The sequence below is a fragment of the Dasypus novemcinctus genome, chromosome 3, assembly GCF_030445035.2.
Source record: "Dasypus novemcinctus isolate mDasNov1 chromosome 3, mDasNov1.1.hap2, whole genome shotgun sequence".
NCBI classification, from domain to species: Eukaryota; Metazoa; Chordata; class Mammalia; order Cingulata; family Dasypodidae; genus Dasypus; species Dasypus novemcinctus.
This window is the reverse complement of record NC_080675.1, coordinates 155,290,364-155,307,074: the sequence shown is the minus strand read 5'-3', so window position 1 is coordinate 155,307,074 and position 16,711 is coordinate 155,290,364. Positions and strand designations below refer to the sequence as shown.

The following is a 16,711-nucleotide window of genomic DNA, read 5'->3' as shown; positions in this document are numbered from 1 at the left end:
GTTTGAGGTCCAATCTTTCGGAGCTTGCTCTTTGCCATATGGACCCAGAGGAGCGGTCCTTCTTGCCAAAGAAGGCCAGTAGGTGTTCCCCGAGTGGGTAAGACTAGGCCTAACAACGGTTTCCCAGGCTCATGTCGCTGGAGTTGGCACTGTTCGATGGCTCTATTTACCTGGGCCAGGGCATTTTTGGCCTCGTCGGTGAGGCGAATCCTCTTTCCGGGTGCGGATGATGGCGGAGCGTTGGAGCAGAGTAGCCGGTACAGGGGCTGGAGTTGCTCTGTGGTAAGCGGCAGCGCTGGGCGCAACCAATTGATCTGTCCGCAGAGTTGTTGCAATTCGAGGAGTGTAAGCAGGTCAGGAATTCTGATGTGTGGCGTTTGGGGCGCAACGGTGGAAGTGATGGAGAACCCTAGGAACTGGTAGGGTGGATGAACCGTCAGCTTCTGTGTATTGACTTTGAGATCTAGGTCTCGAAGGTGGTGCAGCAGTTGCTCCAGGACTGCGTGTAGGCCTGACTCTGAGGGATGGGCCACGAGCAAGTCGTCCATATAGTGGATGATGTTAGCGTACTTCACGAGTGGCTGGATGGCTTCGCGTACATACATCTGGCAAATGGCAGGGCTGTTTCGCATGCCCTGAGGCAGAACGCGCCAGTGGTATCGCAGTGCCGGTTCCCGATGGTTGGTCTGAGGAACCGTGAAGGCGAATTTCAGTCGGTCGTCCGGGTGCAACGGGATGGAGAAAAAGCAGTCTTTAATATCTATCACTGCAACAAACCAATGCCGGGGCACCGCGGTAGGGTGGGGGAGGCTGGCTGCAGCGATGCCATAGGCTTGACGTATTTGTTGATTTCTCTTAAGTCTTGAAGTAGACGGGACTTTCCGTTCTTCTTTTGAATGAAGAAAATTGGCGAGTTGTATGGGCTGGTGGAGGGCTCGATGTGGTCCGCGTGAAGCTGCTCATCAACAAGCCCCTTAAGAATGTCCAGTTTAGGGATCAGGAAAGGCCATTTCTCCACCCAAATGGGCTCCTCTGTATCCCATTGCAGAGGAACGGGTGCTGGAGGTCGAACGCGAGCAATGGCCGAAACTATTGGGGGGGCAGCTGCGGTGGCGTGGCAGTGAGAATGGCTCCCGACTGATGCAGGATATCACGGCCCCAAAGAACTTGCGAGATTTCCTTCAGAATGAGGGGGCGGAAGGTTCCCTGTCGACCTTCTGCGTCTCTCCAGACGACGTCCTGGGCAACTTGCTGGGAGGGCGCTTGGCCGGTGGCTCCCACCACTAGGGGGCCATCGGTCAGAGGGAGGTGCCCGGCCTGGTTGAGTGGGATGCAGGAAATTTCTGCTCCTGTGTCGAGTAGCCCTGTGAGCCAGCGGCCAGAGACTTGGATAGAGAGAAGAGGCCTGGTGAAGGGTGCGATGGGAATAGACCAGAGTACTTTCATGGGCAGGGGCACTGAGTCGTTGCGGCCTCTTTGTTGCAGGGCTGAGGCCTGTCCCCATGGCCGTTTAAAGGCTTGCGGCTGGTGTTAGGGACGCGGCAGTCGCGGGCCCAGTGGTATCCTTTTCCGCACCGCGGACACGGAGTGGAAGGAGGCCGTGGTGGATGGCCTATGTTGGGCACATCCGGCGGCGGCCGTGGCTTGTTGGGGCAGTCTCGAGCGAAGTGGCCGAGTTCGCCACAGTGGAAGCATTCGTTGGAGGCCGAGACAGCAGCGAGGACAGCCTGGGCCATGGCGGAGGCCTGGGCGTTGACTCCGGAGCAGGCGAGGACCCAGTCGTGGAGGGGCTTGTCTCTCAGCAGCCTGATGATCGCCTTGCAAGTTGGGTTTGCGCCCTCCTGAACAATGTCCTTGATGAAGGAGGTCTGGGCCTGCGTGCCAACGACCTTGCCCTCGGCCGCGGCCTGGACACGCGCCATGAAGTCGGAGAACGGTTCCTCTGGTTTCTGGAAAAGTCTGGTGAGTGGCTCGGGTGCGGAGGCAGCGCAGTTGTGGAAGGCATGGAGGGCACACTGCCTTAGCTGGATGTAGAAGCCTTGAGGGAGGGCGACGTAGCTCTGTGGCATGGTGTAGCGCCCCAGTCCGAGGAACGCGTTGGCAGGATATCGGGTGCCGTCGCGGGCGTTCTCGGCGATTTGTTTTTCGTTCTCGGCAGCGAAATGTGCGCGCCAGTCAATAAACTGCCCCGAGGGAAGTATGCCTCTCGCGAGGGATATCCAGTCATAGGGGAGACAGCGGGAAAAGGTCATACATTCAAGGAGGTCTTGAGCATGGGGGCTGGCGAGACCATCCTCTCGGATAGCGCTGCGGAGGGTTTGCATGTCTTTCGGGGAGAAGGGAATCCATACTTGGGGGTTTGCTCGAGAACGATTGGGATTTAGCGGATACATATCAGCGATTGGAGCAGTGGGGGGCTCAAAGAGAAGATTATTAGAGCGCGGGAGGGGGTGTCTATTCGGCGGCACATAAGATGGCGGGCGCTCGTACGCATCATCTAGGTTGTCATCAGAAGATGGCGGATGAAGCGCTTCCGGTTCCGGGTAAGGGCAAGATGACGCCGGTTCCGGGTAGGGGCAAGATGGTGCCGAGGCAGGAAGGGGAGGGTACAACGGCGGATAGTCCTTCCGTGAAGAAGCAGGAAGGGGCGGGGAGTGCGGCTTCTTCCTCTTTTGGGAGGAAGAAGGAGGGAGCGTGCCCTCTTGGGTGGGCTTTCCTTTGTTTCGTGAGGAAGAAGGCGGAAGTGCGCCATCTTGGTCGGAGTCAGAATCAGCGGCGCAAGGGGGGTCAAGCTCAAGCACGGCCTCCAACTGAGCCGAGAGCGATTTGGCATCGGAGTCGTTACCGGGAGCGCCGTCTTGGCGGCCGCGCCCTTCCCCTGACTCATCCACGGTATCGCACGGGAAGGCCTTGGCCTCGGGAGTGGGCATGCCTTGCAAACAAGCGCGAATGGCCACAAGAGCGGGGAGGAGGCCGGGGGGGAAAGACCCGGCCCTCATGTTCCATGGCTGAGGCTCCTCGTTCGATTAGCCGGGCATAAGTGTGAGGACTCCAGAGCGGGCAGGTGATGAGCCAGGGACTGAACGGGAGAAGTAAGTCCCAGTAGCGCTGAAGCTGGCGGACGGAAACTCTAACCTGGTTAGTTTCCAGGAGGGCAGCCAGGGCCCGAACCTGCGGGACCTGACGGGAGGAGAGCGAAGCACCCATTCTGGTTTGAATGGAAGACGCCGAAGAGTCCCTACCTTAAGCAAAGCGTGGGGGGTAGGCGTCAGAGTGGGCCCCACCCACGTTGGGCGCCAAATGCAGGCAGTGGCGGGCCTCTGGGAGGGTCGGCGGTTGGCCGGGTGGGCTCTCTGGATGGGGGCTGCCTCACGGTCGAAGGAGAGGAGGGGGTTCTGCACGAAGCCGTTGGGCCCTCGCTCTCTGCGCTCAGGCACGGGGGACGCGCGGTGCAAGCAAAAACACCATGGAGACAAGGTCTAGGCACAAGTCTGCTTTATTGTTGAAGGGGACATGGCTTTATAGGGTCTAGGGATACGTAAAGGGACTTGATTGGTGCCGGCGGGTGCTGTTGCTTGCGTAGACGGTTACTGGACAGTAGGCGGTTACTGGACAGTAGGCGGTTACTGGACAGTAAGCTGGCTAAGAGGTTAGGAGCAAGGGAGGGGAAGGGGAAAGTGTGGGCTGTCTAGATAACGGCTAGGCAGAAGACGGAGAAGGGGAGAAGGAGGGGCAGCGCCGGCTGCCAATACTGGGCGGGAAGGAGACGGGGACATCACTGAGCCACAGATGTGTGTGCAGGTGGAAGCGATGGGGGAGAGGGTGCAGGACTCAGGTTCCCAGGAACCTCTTGCCTAAACAGAGGTCCACATACAAACACCATGATCACCACAAAGCCCTCTGCATATTCTGTGCCCTAAGATTCCCAGTCTTGTCATGACCCAGCCTCCCATTCAACCTCCCTTATGTCAGTGACAAACAAAATAAGTGCTATTTATACAGAGTCATGAGCTCAGCAGTTTTAGAAGAGAAGACAGAAGCCCAATGGCTCCAGAGAGCCTTCTAATGGACTTCTGTGTAGTTTAAATCACTCAGAAAGGAACAAGGCTATGTTTATTGCAGGCTGACAGGCAGGCTCATGCGCTGGTGTCTCCTAACCACAGCCACAACTTTACCAACCTACTTAAATATGACCCTTTTTTGAAAAGTGTAAAGGGAAGAGACCACATTTCCCCAGAAACAAAAAGTTGGATGAACAACTGTCTTCAACTACACGCTTTAATTTCATCAGGAAAATTATTGAAGTTTTATAAGGAAGAAGAACTTCAGTGTCCTTTTAACTTGTTTCAAACTTCATGGAATGCCTTTATATTAGGTAATATAAGGCAGTAATTTTATATTTCCAGAACTTGATTTGAATACACTGTTAACTAAAAAACTAAACAAATGAACAATACCTAAACTTCTAAGAAAATAAGTGAAAGCAAAAACACCCTATTTTGGGTGTTTAAGTAGCTGTAATAAGATGTGAACAGCAGACACATGTTTCTCAAAGGACTAGAGTTAATACTATGTATACTAGAACAGCACAATGAATATTAGAAATGCTGCTTATTTAAAATAGGCATGCTTGCTCTAAATACTTTAATTAGCTGACTGAGAAACACCCAGGAAGGGAAATTCCAGACACTGGGCTCCCAGATGTGGACTCAAATCCTGTGTCTGTCCTATGCAGTGTGATGGGTGAAGTGCTTAGACTCAGCTCTGGTTCCCCAGCAGCAACACTTACCATGGACTGCAGACTGGATGGCAGGTGCTCAGTGAGGGCCACTGCACTCAGGACAGCCACCGGTGCCTCCCAACCACTGTGACCCTGAAGTTGAGGCTCAGTCAATGCCACAACCGTGCAAATGAAGGGCTGGAATTCATTCTGCGAATTTCCACTCTAAAAGCAAAGCACACTGGGGAGGAATGGAAGGGCTGGATGTGGCAGTTTTGTCCAAAGAGGAGCAGGCAGCAGCCTTTCAAGGTGGCAGGTGACGAGGACACCACAGAACCCTCTCCCTCAGCAAACAGCTGCTGCTGCTCTGAATAATGTAGGGTGGATGCAATCTCCAATGGGACATTCCTAATTTATAGCAATTTAATGGGATATCTGACTTCCTTTATAGTCAACTTGGCTGGACCTCGATCTACTCTGTAAAAAGAGAAAGACTCACATGCAAAAACGTTCACCAAACCACCTAACAAAGCAAATGGTGTTGCACCCACCCTTCAAGCTGATTTTTAATATTAGCTTTCCCTCCCCACCTTATAAGACCAAGTAAAGGTTCTCATGTTTACAAAGGCAATGATTTTATTTCAGTTCCTTTCCCCTGACTCGGGCTTCATGACAGTGTGGGGTCCAGATGTCACACTTGGTAGCATCTGCACATCCTTCTTTAACCAGCAGCAGCTTCACAAGACTGGAGCCCAGCTTGTTATTTCTAATGCACATGAAATAGCTGATAAAGACTTTATGAGGAAACTGTGACTGCAATAAGTTAAGCACACGTTTAAGTTTCTAAGTTCCTGCTGTATGCATTTATTCTTAAAATTGAAAGCTTAAAGCTAAGAATGGACTGGTTTTCTTAAATACCAACTAAGACCTCATCCTAAGATAAGATAAGCAATCTGGAACAATTTTTCTTTCAATCAGTGGGGGACTGACAAGGAGCATAACAATAAATAGTCCTCAAACTAATCTCCAACTTTTTCTGTAATACCACATAGTTCTCAAAGCAGCACTCCTTAAATGGAGAAAATAGGTTGTAAACATTAAAAGAAAAATAACCCAATCTTTGATTTTGTGATATAAATGAAGCTATGTACTCCTTGCATCTTCTGTACAATTATAGAAATGTTTTAGACATGCTTGCGGAGAGGGCAGCTAGTAAATGGAATATGCCATGCAGTTGCCATGCATGTCTCTTCCCCCAAACAAAAATTTAATGACCAAATAAAAGAAAGACAAGTGACACATCCAGTGTGTATGAGGCATTATCATTTCCCTGAGGTTTCATTAAGCAAGTATGGCATTTTTAGAAGACAAAAAGATCAAGGTTGAAGAATAAAGGACAGCTTTTGGTAAAATGAAGGAAATATATGAAAAGGAGAATGCGAAAGAACTTTAAAAATAAATAGAGCAAAGAAAATAATCCTAACCCCCTGAAAAACAACAAGAAAAATTTCTTATTTCTCAGTAAAACATTGTTTTACTTTACTTTCTCTGGATAATTAGAAAATTAAGTGTTGTTTTCCTTATTGTACAGTAAAGAAATATGCACAAATATAATTGAACACCGAACACATTTCAGCAAGTGCTAAACTGCCCAGTGCTGCCCTAAGTTCATAGTACCTCAAAAATATTTAGACTTGGGCTGAGATTTGTGACAGAGATTACATACATTGCTATCATTACGGGGCAAAATAAATATTTTCTTTTAAAAAATGGTGCTTGAAAACAACCTTGTCTGATGTCTACATGATGCCTGTGGAATCAGTCCCTGACCCCCATGTTAGCACAAATCTGAAAAAAAGAACTTTCAGAGGGAAGTTCTTGATTAAGTTACATTGTTATAAATGATGACATATGCAGTCTATTATTTAGGTATCACATTGATAATGTATCATCTTATGTTGTGAACCTACATATATTGTGACTACCATGAGGGTCATATGAACAACTGAATGTACTCGATTTGGGAAAATTGTCAGTGTCACATAATTTAAACCCACAAGGTTGGTCAGCCAATTAGGGAAGTGGGCTGTTTTATCATGGACATGAGCTGGGAAGACACTGGTGTGCTGAGCCTGTACTGAGTCTGGCCATGGTATATTATACAGAACAGATGCAAGGCTGACTGAGCAAGAAAGAGAATTGTCATTTCAGCACAAAAACAAAACCCAAACAAAAAATACCATGCTAGAAAGGAAGAGAAAACTTTTGCTACATAGTAATAGTATTAAAAGAGCCACAAGATTCCTTTTTAGAATCTTTTAGAATGGAGAAGGGTGTTTCACATTGGTGCTGACCAGACAAGGACCTGGTGAAATACAAGTAGCACAGCCTTGGGCTGGGGAGGATGGCAGGGTGGAGGGCCACTGTCACCCTGAAGAGCTGGGTGGGAGCCCAGGGCTTCTCCAGGCTCTGGGCATTCATACAGACCATATGCCAGCTTCAAGGGGACAGACACATCCTCTTACCAGTCTAACCACACAGTAGTAAAACTGAGAAGCATTTTGTTATCTGTAAGTAACTGCTTCATTTCTGGCTACATACAGGAGAATAGACAAGATGTGTGTGTACATTTCCAAATGCTGCTTCTTTTGTTTAAAAAGATAAGAGCATCTAAGAGCTTAAGTAAAACAGAAGAGCTCTAATCTTCTTCCCTTTTAGTTAGCAGAGACAACAAGCATGTCTCTCAAGGCATCAAGGCAGAATGCTCTGATCCATATGGGCTCTCAGGAAGTTGGGGGGGCCTCCACATTTAGCTTCCCAGCCCCAGTGGCCTCCCGCTATCAAGAGGACAGATGGGAAGAGTGGGGAGCATGCTATTAGCAACCTTTGTTCCTTTGGTTTGGGGCTTGTGTTGCCGTGTGTGACTAGAAGGGGGATGGAGCAAGAAGCTGAGCCTTTTTCTGGTCAGAACCTCTGACTCAGGTTCTGATGCTTTTGCCTCAAGGAATCTTCTACTCCCAACCTAATGTGTCGGAATACAATAGTGGTGTGAAATTGACACGAAGGCTTCCATGTGCCCCATGAACAGAACTGGGGAGCCTCAAAAGATCCCACTGTAGGCATGAAAAACCCTGCACGGCAAATGTGCAATACCAACAATTATCTATCTACTGATATGCTATGAGCACCTCACAGATTCCTATTTCAGAACCAGAGACCCTGGTTAGAACAAAACAATCATTACTGAAGTTGCTAAAGTCTGTTGGTGCACAAAAAGACACACAATGAAAGACATTATATTTTATCTTGGCCACTATATTATGACCAAGTGATGAGAAACAACAATATATTGTATATTGTTCAAATTATCTTCTAGGGGAGTTGTTTGTAGTGCCAAGCTCCTCTGTGAAAGAACACAGGAAAATGTCTACAGAAACTTGGTAGTAGTCAACCAGCAGGAACCATCAGATTCAGGTGCATCTCTACGTGAAAACAGGTGTCACCTTCAAGATGGCAACCATCAGGAAGCAGACTTGGTCCAGTGGATAGGGTGTCCGTCTACCAAATGGGAGGCCTGCGGTTCAAACCCCGGGCCTCCTTAACTCATGTGGAGCTGGCCCATGTGCAGCACTGATGTGCACAAGGAGTGCTGCCCCCCACATAGGGGAGCCCCATGTGCAAGAAGTGCACCCCATAAGGAGAGCCGCCCAGCATGAAAGAAAGTTCAGCCTGCCCAGTAATGGTATCACATGCACGGAGAGCTGACACAACAAGATGATGCAACAAAAAAGAGACACAGATTCCCATGCTGCTGACAACAGCAGAAGTGGACCAAGAACACACAGCAAATGGACACAGACAACTGGGACAGGGGAGGGGGAAGGGGAGAGAAATAAATAAAACAAATCTTAAAAAAAAAAGATGGCAGCCATCAAAGGGACCCTGTGCAAGAGGTGTAGGAGGAGAAACCTTCATCCTCAAATTTGATTTTTAGACCTTCATCTAAAAGGAGAGTAATTAGTGAGACAGAAAATTCAGAAGACTTAGCTGGTGGACAACAGAGAAAGCACCACAAATCTGCTAGCATTTACCTTTCCTCTGATGAAAGTCTTGCTCTATGTATAATAAGGAAGATACGGTGTAAAAGATTCTGTAGGAGTGAATCAATGGAGACTATCGAATCTGGATCTTGATACTGGTTTAAGTGAACATTCTGGTGATTGGTTGAATCAGGATTCAGTTTCAGATCAATTCAGTGTATAATATGAAGTTGAATCTCTTGATTCAGAAGATTAGTGAAGAAGGACAAGAACTCTCATATGAAGATGAGCAGGTTTATCAAGTTACTGTATAGCAAGCAGGGGGGGAGTGATACAGACTCATCTGAAGAAGATCCTGAAATTTCCTTAACTCTCTGTGGGAAATGTACTTCACGCAATGAAATGTAACCTCCCCTTGTGGAAATGCATTACAACAGATGTGAGAATTGGCTTCCTGAAGATAAAGGAAATGATAAAAGGAAAATACCTGGGAAAGCCATACTAGAAAACACAACACATGTAGAAGAGGGCTTTAATGTTCCTGATTTCAGGAAAAGGACATAGAGGAAAATAATAAAATCACACAAGCTTCCCAATCCCAAGAAAATGAGGGCTATTCTCAGCCATCAACTTCTAGTAGCAACATTTATACCAGTCAAGAAGATGCCAGCCATCTGCCCATTGGGATTTAAGCCCCCTCTCAAGTAGAAGCAGAGTGGGATCACCATCCTGAAATCCTCAAGACTGGGGAGTGAACAATGGACTAAAGTAGACTTAGTATTATTCTATTATAGACTTCATATTATTCTAGCAATGGAAGAACTTTTATCATTGATGTAAAGGTAGTGGCCACAAGAGGTTCTGAGGTGAGGGAGAGGGAAGAATAGATATAATATGGGGACATTTGGGGCATTGGAATTGTCCTGCATGACACTGCAATGACAGGTATAGGCCATTACATTTGGTCATAACCTATAAAACTGGGTAAGGCAGAGTGTAAGCTATACTAGAAACTATAGTACGTTGTTAATAACAATGCTTCAATATGTGTTCATCAATTGTAGCAAATTTACCACATTAATGAAAGATGTTAATGAGGGAAAGTGTGGGAGAGTTAGGGTGAGGGGTTGGGGAATATGGGAATCCCCTATATTTTTTATTAAACATTTATATAATCTAAAGCTTCTTTAAAAATTAAAAAAAAAATTACATAAAGCTGTCAGAGAGTTTGAGAGGAATGAAACACAAGATAAAGAAAAATGCATGGAATTTAGTTTCCATCTTTGTGCCATTGAACCTTGTAACCTAAAATTGACTCTATCATCCATGACAAAAAAGGACATCTTATGGCTTGTTTTACATGTTCAAAAAAGCTAAAAAAACAAAACAAAACAACACAAAATAAGGCCTGCCCAATATGTAGGCAGCTAGTTCAAATGATTATGCTAACTTATTTCTCCTAGTTGACTTGTTTGTAAGAGTAGAATTATATATTTCTAACTATGTAACCCTAAAAACTCAGACAGTTATTTTAGCAACATTAAATTTATTTCTATGTTTTTATACATATTGAAGTGTAAAAGTATCTCAGTCCATGTAGAATTCTTCTCCTTAATGTAATTTACCTACTTGGGGAGGGGATGTGGTTTAGTGAATATTCATTTCATTTTAGGAAAATTTCACTTCTGTTTATAGTTCATATTTGGGTTTTAATGTAATTTGAAAAGTTCAAACCCCAGACCTCCTTGACCTGTGTGGAGCTGGCCCATGTGCAGTGCTGATGTGCACAAGGAGTGCTATGCCACACAGGGGTGTCCCCTGTGTAGGGGAGCCCCACGTGCAAGGAGTGTGCCCTCTAAGGAGAGCTGCCCAGCATGAAAGAAAATGCAGCCTGCCCAGGGATGGCACCACACACATGGAGAGCTGATGCAGCAAGATGATTCAACAAAAAGAGACACAGATTCCCATGCCACTGACAACAGAAGCCGACAAAAACAAGACCACGCAGCAAATGGACACAGAGAACAAATGACTGGGGGCAGGGGGCAGGAAGGCGAGAGAAAAAAAATCTTTAAAAAATATTCTTTACAGATAAATAGAAATTGGTAGTTATATTCTCTGCTACTGAAGTAAAAAATGTACCACTTGTTCTCCAGGTATAGGTGGTGATGATGTTGTCCAGTGAGAGTCTTTCAGAAGAGCCAATACAACTTTTTTAAAGCCCTGTAGTAAAATGTGGAGTTGTCCTGGGAGGTCCAATGTGACATACATTTTCAGGGTTTGGTGGGAATTGTTTGTTTCTCTCAAGTGAAAAACAGTTTAATTCACTTTGAAGTGTCTTCTTAGACAGGGTTACACAGTCTCTATTAATTGCCTAGATATCAGACCTTTGCTTAAGACCAGTTTCAGAAACCAGTGAATTCAGAAAGATTAATTCATAAATTAGTTAAAAGGAAGAACTGTTCATTTTTAAAAAAATAGCTGGAAAGGTCAACATTTCTCTAAATTATCCAGAAAATATACATCACTTCCTTCAAGAATTACAGAGTCATGGGATTCTAATACTGCTGTCAAACTGCACAGATTAACTTATTGATTTATATATACATATGAGTTCTTCAGCAAAATAGTATGAATAAACAAACCTTTAGATAAGTGGAGTTGACTTTTAATTTAAAGTTCCAGTGTTTTGCTTCTGGTTATGACAGGTTGAGGGCAATAAAATAAACTGAACTATGAGTTTAGAATAGAACTGAGGGGCAATTTCAAACAGCAACATAGTGTGTCTGTTACTAGCAGTAGATTGTTATAGATAGACTTCACAAAAACAATAAACACATCCACATATGACTTACCCATGTATACATATGCAAATATAAAACAAATGGCTGAAGGTATTGGTAATTAAGCCAAAGCTATTCTCAAAAACAGTAAATCTTAATTAATTTTTAATTTATGATACCTCCAACTAGAGCTAAACAGAATACATCCTTTCTAAGAAGAGTTAGTATAAATGAGATCATTTAATATACATTCAGAGTATATTCATGCAGTGATTATGCTGCTTATAATGCAAAACTCTGAGCAAGTGGAATCTCATTCTAAATGCCTACGGATTATTAATGTGGTCTTGACTACCTAAATTTTAAAGCATGGTGTAAAATATTATTGATTGATTTACAAAGAAACAACTTATTAAGTGATTTTAAAAATTTAAAAAGCAATGCTATCAATCACTGCTACTTCTCTAAGGTTAGACCTATCTCAACTCCAGTTATTTATAGGATTTCTAGCATTATAAATTTAACTGATTGCTGGGTTTGCCAATATCTAGAGGATAAAGATGGACCTGAAATAATGTTCCATTCAGGCTAGTGATCATTGGTCAAAAAGAGAGGTAAATGTTTAATAAAAAGATTTGGTATCCTGTTAAAAATTAGTCAGCCCCAGTTACAGATCAATAAGTTAAATGTATTTGGCATTGGGACACTTTATTTGAAGCTTTAACTAGCTTTTCACAACTTATAATTTGGTGACTATAAACTCTTCTTTATGCAAGAAAACTGTAATAAGACAGGGCCAAAATTGGATATATACAAGGCTGGTTGTATATATTGGTTGTATATAACCAATCAATCAGGTTAGTTTCAGACAATAGAGATGGGACTACCATCTTCAAAGACAGAGAGCTTACCTCTTGACATAGAGGTGCAATGGACACTACCAATCCAATGTCCACAAAGAAAAGGTGGCATTGGATTGGGAAAAGTGGACATGGTGGACGATGGGTGTGGGGAAAGGCAGGAAGAGATGAGAGGTGGAGGCGTCTTTGGGTCATGGAGCTGCCCTGGATGGTGCCTCAGAGGTAATCACCGGACATTGTAAATCCTCACAGGGCCCACTGGATGGAATGGAGGCGAGTATGGACCATGATGTGGACCATTGTCTATGAGGTGCAGAGGTGCCCAAAGATGTACTTACCAAATCCGATGGATATGTCATGACGATGGGAACGAGTGTTGTTGGGGGGGGAGAGGGGGGTGGGGGGGGTGGGGTTGAATGGGACCTCACATATATATTTTTAATGTAATATTATTACAAAGTCAATAAAAAAAATAAAAAAAAATAAAAAAAAAAGACAGAGACCTTAAAAGTGACTCCAATAATGATACTTTTACTGATGTAACAAAGAAAATCACTAAATTAGATATTGATTCAATGTCAAGTATCCCACTTGCATGTGTAATGCCTGCATTATCTCTTTACCCAATACGATAAACTTACATAACATGATTTAGTCAATGTTCAGGTTATATTTAAAATGGAAACTCAACATACTAATTGGGAGTAATATACATGAATTGTTACATCATTTAAATAGGAATGCTTTCTTCTTTCTCAGACTAATGGACTCTTGTAAAATGGCAATGTGCTGATGCTTATATGATCTCCTTAAAGGGTAAAAAAATACAAATAGAGAGACATTCAAGGTGGTTTTCTGGATCTAATCTTAACCTAACTTTAGATCATATTGGATTGCTTATTTTCCATGTGGGAAAATATATAAAACTTTTCTCCATGTTTGGCCAGGAAGATGTGCACTAGGTTATCTTGTTCCATGTATACCAAGGATATTTACACTAGCAAGGGAATTTCCAGGAAGACAGCAGAGCAGGGAGATTCAGGACTCACTTCTCTTCCAAAAGAGCTAGTGAAGAGTCAGAAACTGTCTGTAACAACTGTTCTGGAGCTCAGGAGGCCAAAGGAGCATTAGACAGCATCCAGAGAATGGTGTATGGAAAAGGCTGAGGAATTGTGCTAAAAACTGTATGTACAACATTATGATTATAATAAAAGCCACTGATTATACACTTTGGATAGATCATAGTGTATGTGAATACATCTCAAAAAAACAACTTAATGAACTAGCCAGAAATAGCAACTATGCACAGTAGGGGAATCAGAGAGGTTGAGAGGTGAGGAATTTCCTTGTTTGTTTTTTATTATTACTGAAATAATAGAAATACTCCAATAATGATTGAAGTAATGAATGCACAACTATGTGATCATACCAAATTCCACTGTTTTTATACTTTGTGTGAGAGACCCTGAGAATGAAGTAAGGAGCACCACACATCAGATGGGTAAGACCCCCAGGAACATAGTGCAGGAAAAGCCTAATTCTAAAATAAGGAGGGAGACTGATCAGCTCTATAAAAGGGGAGGCCCCAGTACTCCTGAGAATACAGGAGGAAGCTACCTCCTCTCCAGGTCCGAGAAAAGGAAAGGGGGGTGGTTGTGTGCATGTGATTGTGGCAACTGGGTGAGATGCAGAAAGTCACTTGTGTGTGGCAAGTGCAGAGTCCTGATCTGTGGTTCTGTGGTGACCTCATATGATCAAGGTCAGTCTGGTTGGTCCCTGCAAATGGACCCTCTTCCAAGCCGGGGGCTTATACAGACCCACTGAGGTTAAGAGGTGCCGAAAGTTCCCGTGAGGGTCGCAACCAGAGATGGACTAAGTGTATGGCTTGAGTGACTGTTGTGTACCATCAGCACAGGGTGGAAACATGGAAAACACACAAAGTAGGGCCCTGTTCAGTTGCATGCCAAAAAACTCCCCCCATGCATTCCATGGAGATAGATGTATAAAGCATAAGGTTCCAACCAGAAAAGCTTAGGATGCTTTGTGAATTAGAATGGCCAACTTTTGGCATGGGCTGGCCCCAGGATGGCATTTTAGATCCCTGGATCATCCATAAAGTCCGTGATGCAGTAACTGGAAACCCAGGACACTCAAATCAGTTCCCCTACATTGATCCTTGGGAAAATGCTGTAAGCCAAAATCCACCTTGGTTAGGGTAGCGCATGAATATGGAAGCTAGAATTTGCCTAATACAGAAACCAAGGAGTGCTGTCCCAGGGACCAGACCAAACAATCACCATGCAAAGGGCCCAGAGAAAGTGTACCCCGAGTCCAGTGCCAATCTGCCCATTTTAGAAGGGCCATACAAACATGAATTTCTCCTGCCTTATGCGATGACTCCTACCCCAGCAATACTAAGGAATGAAAATGAGCTAGTCTCCCTAAGCAGTGCCCCATTGTCGTCATCCACACAGGGAAGTGTGACACCCATACCACCCCCACCACTGCTTTTATCACCATCTGAGAGGGCACCTATACCATCCCTGCAGTTGCCTTTATCGACATCTGCACCAGAGAGCCCTACGCCATCCCTGTAGCAGCTTTTACCATCTCCTCAGTGGCCTCTGATACCTTCTGCAATGGAAAATATAGATCTGCAGCTTTTACAGCCCATTGCCCCTGGCAATGCTGCTGCAGTGCTGCCAATCAGTCAGGGGGGAGATGCTGAGAGGTAGCAACTTAAACCACAAGAAGCCCTAGGGGCAGAGGAAGCAGAGAGAAAGCCTGCCTACCAGCTACCTCTCCATGAAGGCTGGACCCCAATTTTTTACGATGCACACGGCTAGGTTCGGGGAGGAACTGGACATTCATCTATCAGCCCTTTACCACAATGGACCTTTTTAACTGGAAAAGCCACACCTCACCATTCTCAGAGAAGCCTCAAGCCATGATGGACATTTTCCAGTCCATCATACAGACCCACAAACCCACCTGGATTGATTGTAAACAATTTATGATGACTTTATTAAACTTTGAAGAAAGAATGCATGTCATGCAGGGAGCCCTAACCTGGCTTAGCACCCACCTGAGGAAAGTTTGGACAGTGACCAATATGCCCACTTGCAGTTCCCAGAGGAGGACCCCCTGTGGGATCCAAAGAGCACAACCAGGCTCAACTGACTAGAAACTTTCCATAGGGCCTTAGTTGAATGATTGAGGGTGGGGAGCCACAAGACAGTAAATATGGCAGAAACTACTCAAATTCTACAGGCTCTGGATGAGAGTCCAGCTCAATTCTATGAGAGGCTGTGCAGCATGTTTTGTGTATGCACACCCTTCAAACCCAGGTGCTCCTGAGAGCCAAACAATGGTCAATGCAGCGTTCGTTTCCCAATCACAAGCTGACACCCAAAGAAAACTGCAGAAGTTGGGTGGGTTTGCTGGAATGAATATCTCTCAGCTCATGGAAGTAGCTACTAAAGTCTATGTCAACCATGATGTAGAAATAAGGAGGGAAGAAAGTCAGAAGATGAAGAAGGCAGATCTTCTGACAGTGGCAATCATGGAAAAATCCATTCCTGTGTCAAAGAGAGTAAACTGGGAATCCCCTGCCCCAAGGAGAGGGAAGGCCTATGCTAGGGAAAAATTAGTGTGTGTACTGCAAAGAGGATGGGCACTGGAAGCAAGAGTGTCCCAGCTGGTCACTCGACCCTGCCACTGCAGCCAAAACATTAGCCAGGAAAGCTAGTGGGGCATCACAAATGAAAACCTGGGTCCGAAAAAGTTCAGGAAAAAACCCTGCAAATCAGATCATTGGGCTGGCAGGAATAGAGGACTCTGATAGAGATTATTAGGACAGACTGGGCTCCTATTCTCCCAGCCCTGCAGAGCCTATGGTCAGAGTCCAAATTGGGGGCCACACCATACATATGATGGTTGACACTGGGGCTCAACATTCTGTAATGAACAAGCCAATTGGGCCTCTCTCGAAAAGACAGGCCACTGTCATAGGTGCAACTGGCAAAAGTACCCAACGGCCCTTCCTGCAAGCCAGGACCTGCAACATTGGGAGAAAAGAGGCCACTCACAAATTCCTTTATCTTCCAGAGTGCCCAGTCCCCCTCCTGGGTTGTGACCTGCTGTCTAAACTGCAGCTCAAATTACCTTTGATGTCATGGGGCAATCCACACTGACACTGGGGCCACAGGACCCTCTGAGAATGGTGCTAACCCTTCCTCTGCAGGAGGAATGGAGATTGTTTTGCCTCAGTGAAACTGGCCAGTCCATGCCCATGCAGCTCTCTTTTGA

The 16,711-nt window shown here is 45.2% G+C and overlaps 1 pseudogene; it reads left to right on the top strand.

Moving 5' to 3' along the window:
- Positions 1–2,162: 2,162 nt before the first annotated feature.
- LOC101419009 (E3 ubiquitin-protein ligase Mdm2 pseudogene) lies at positions 2,163–9,452 on the top strand (annotated as a pseudogene).
- Positions 9,453–16,711: the final 7,259 nt, after the last annotated feature.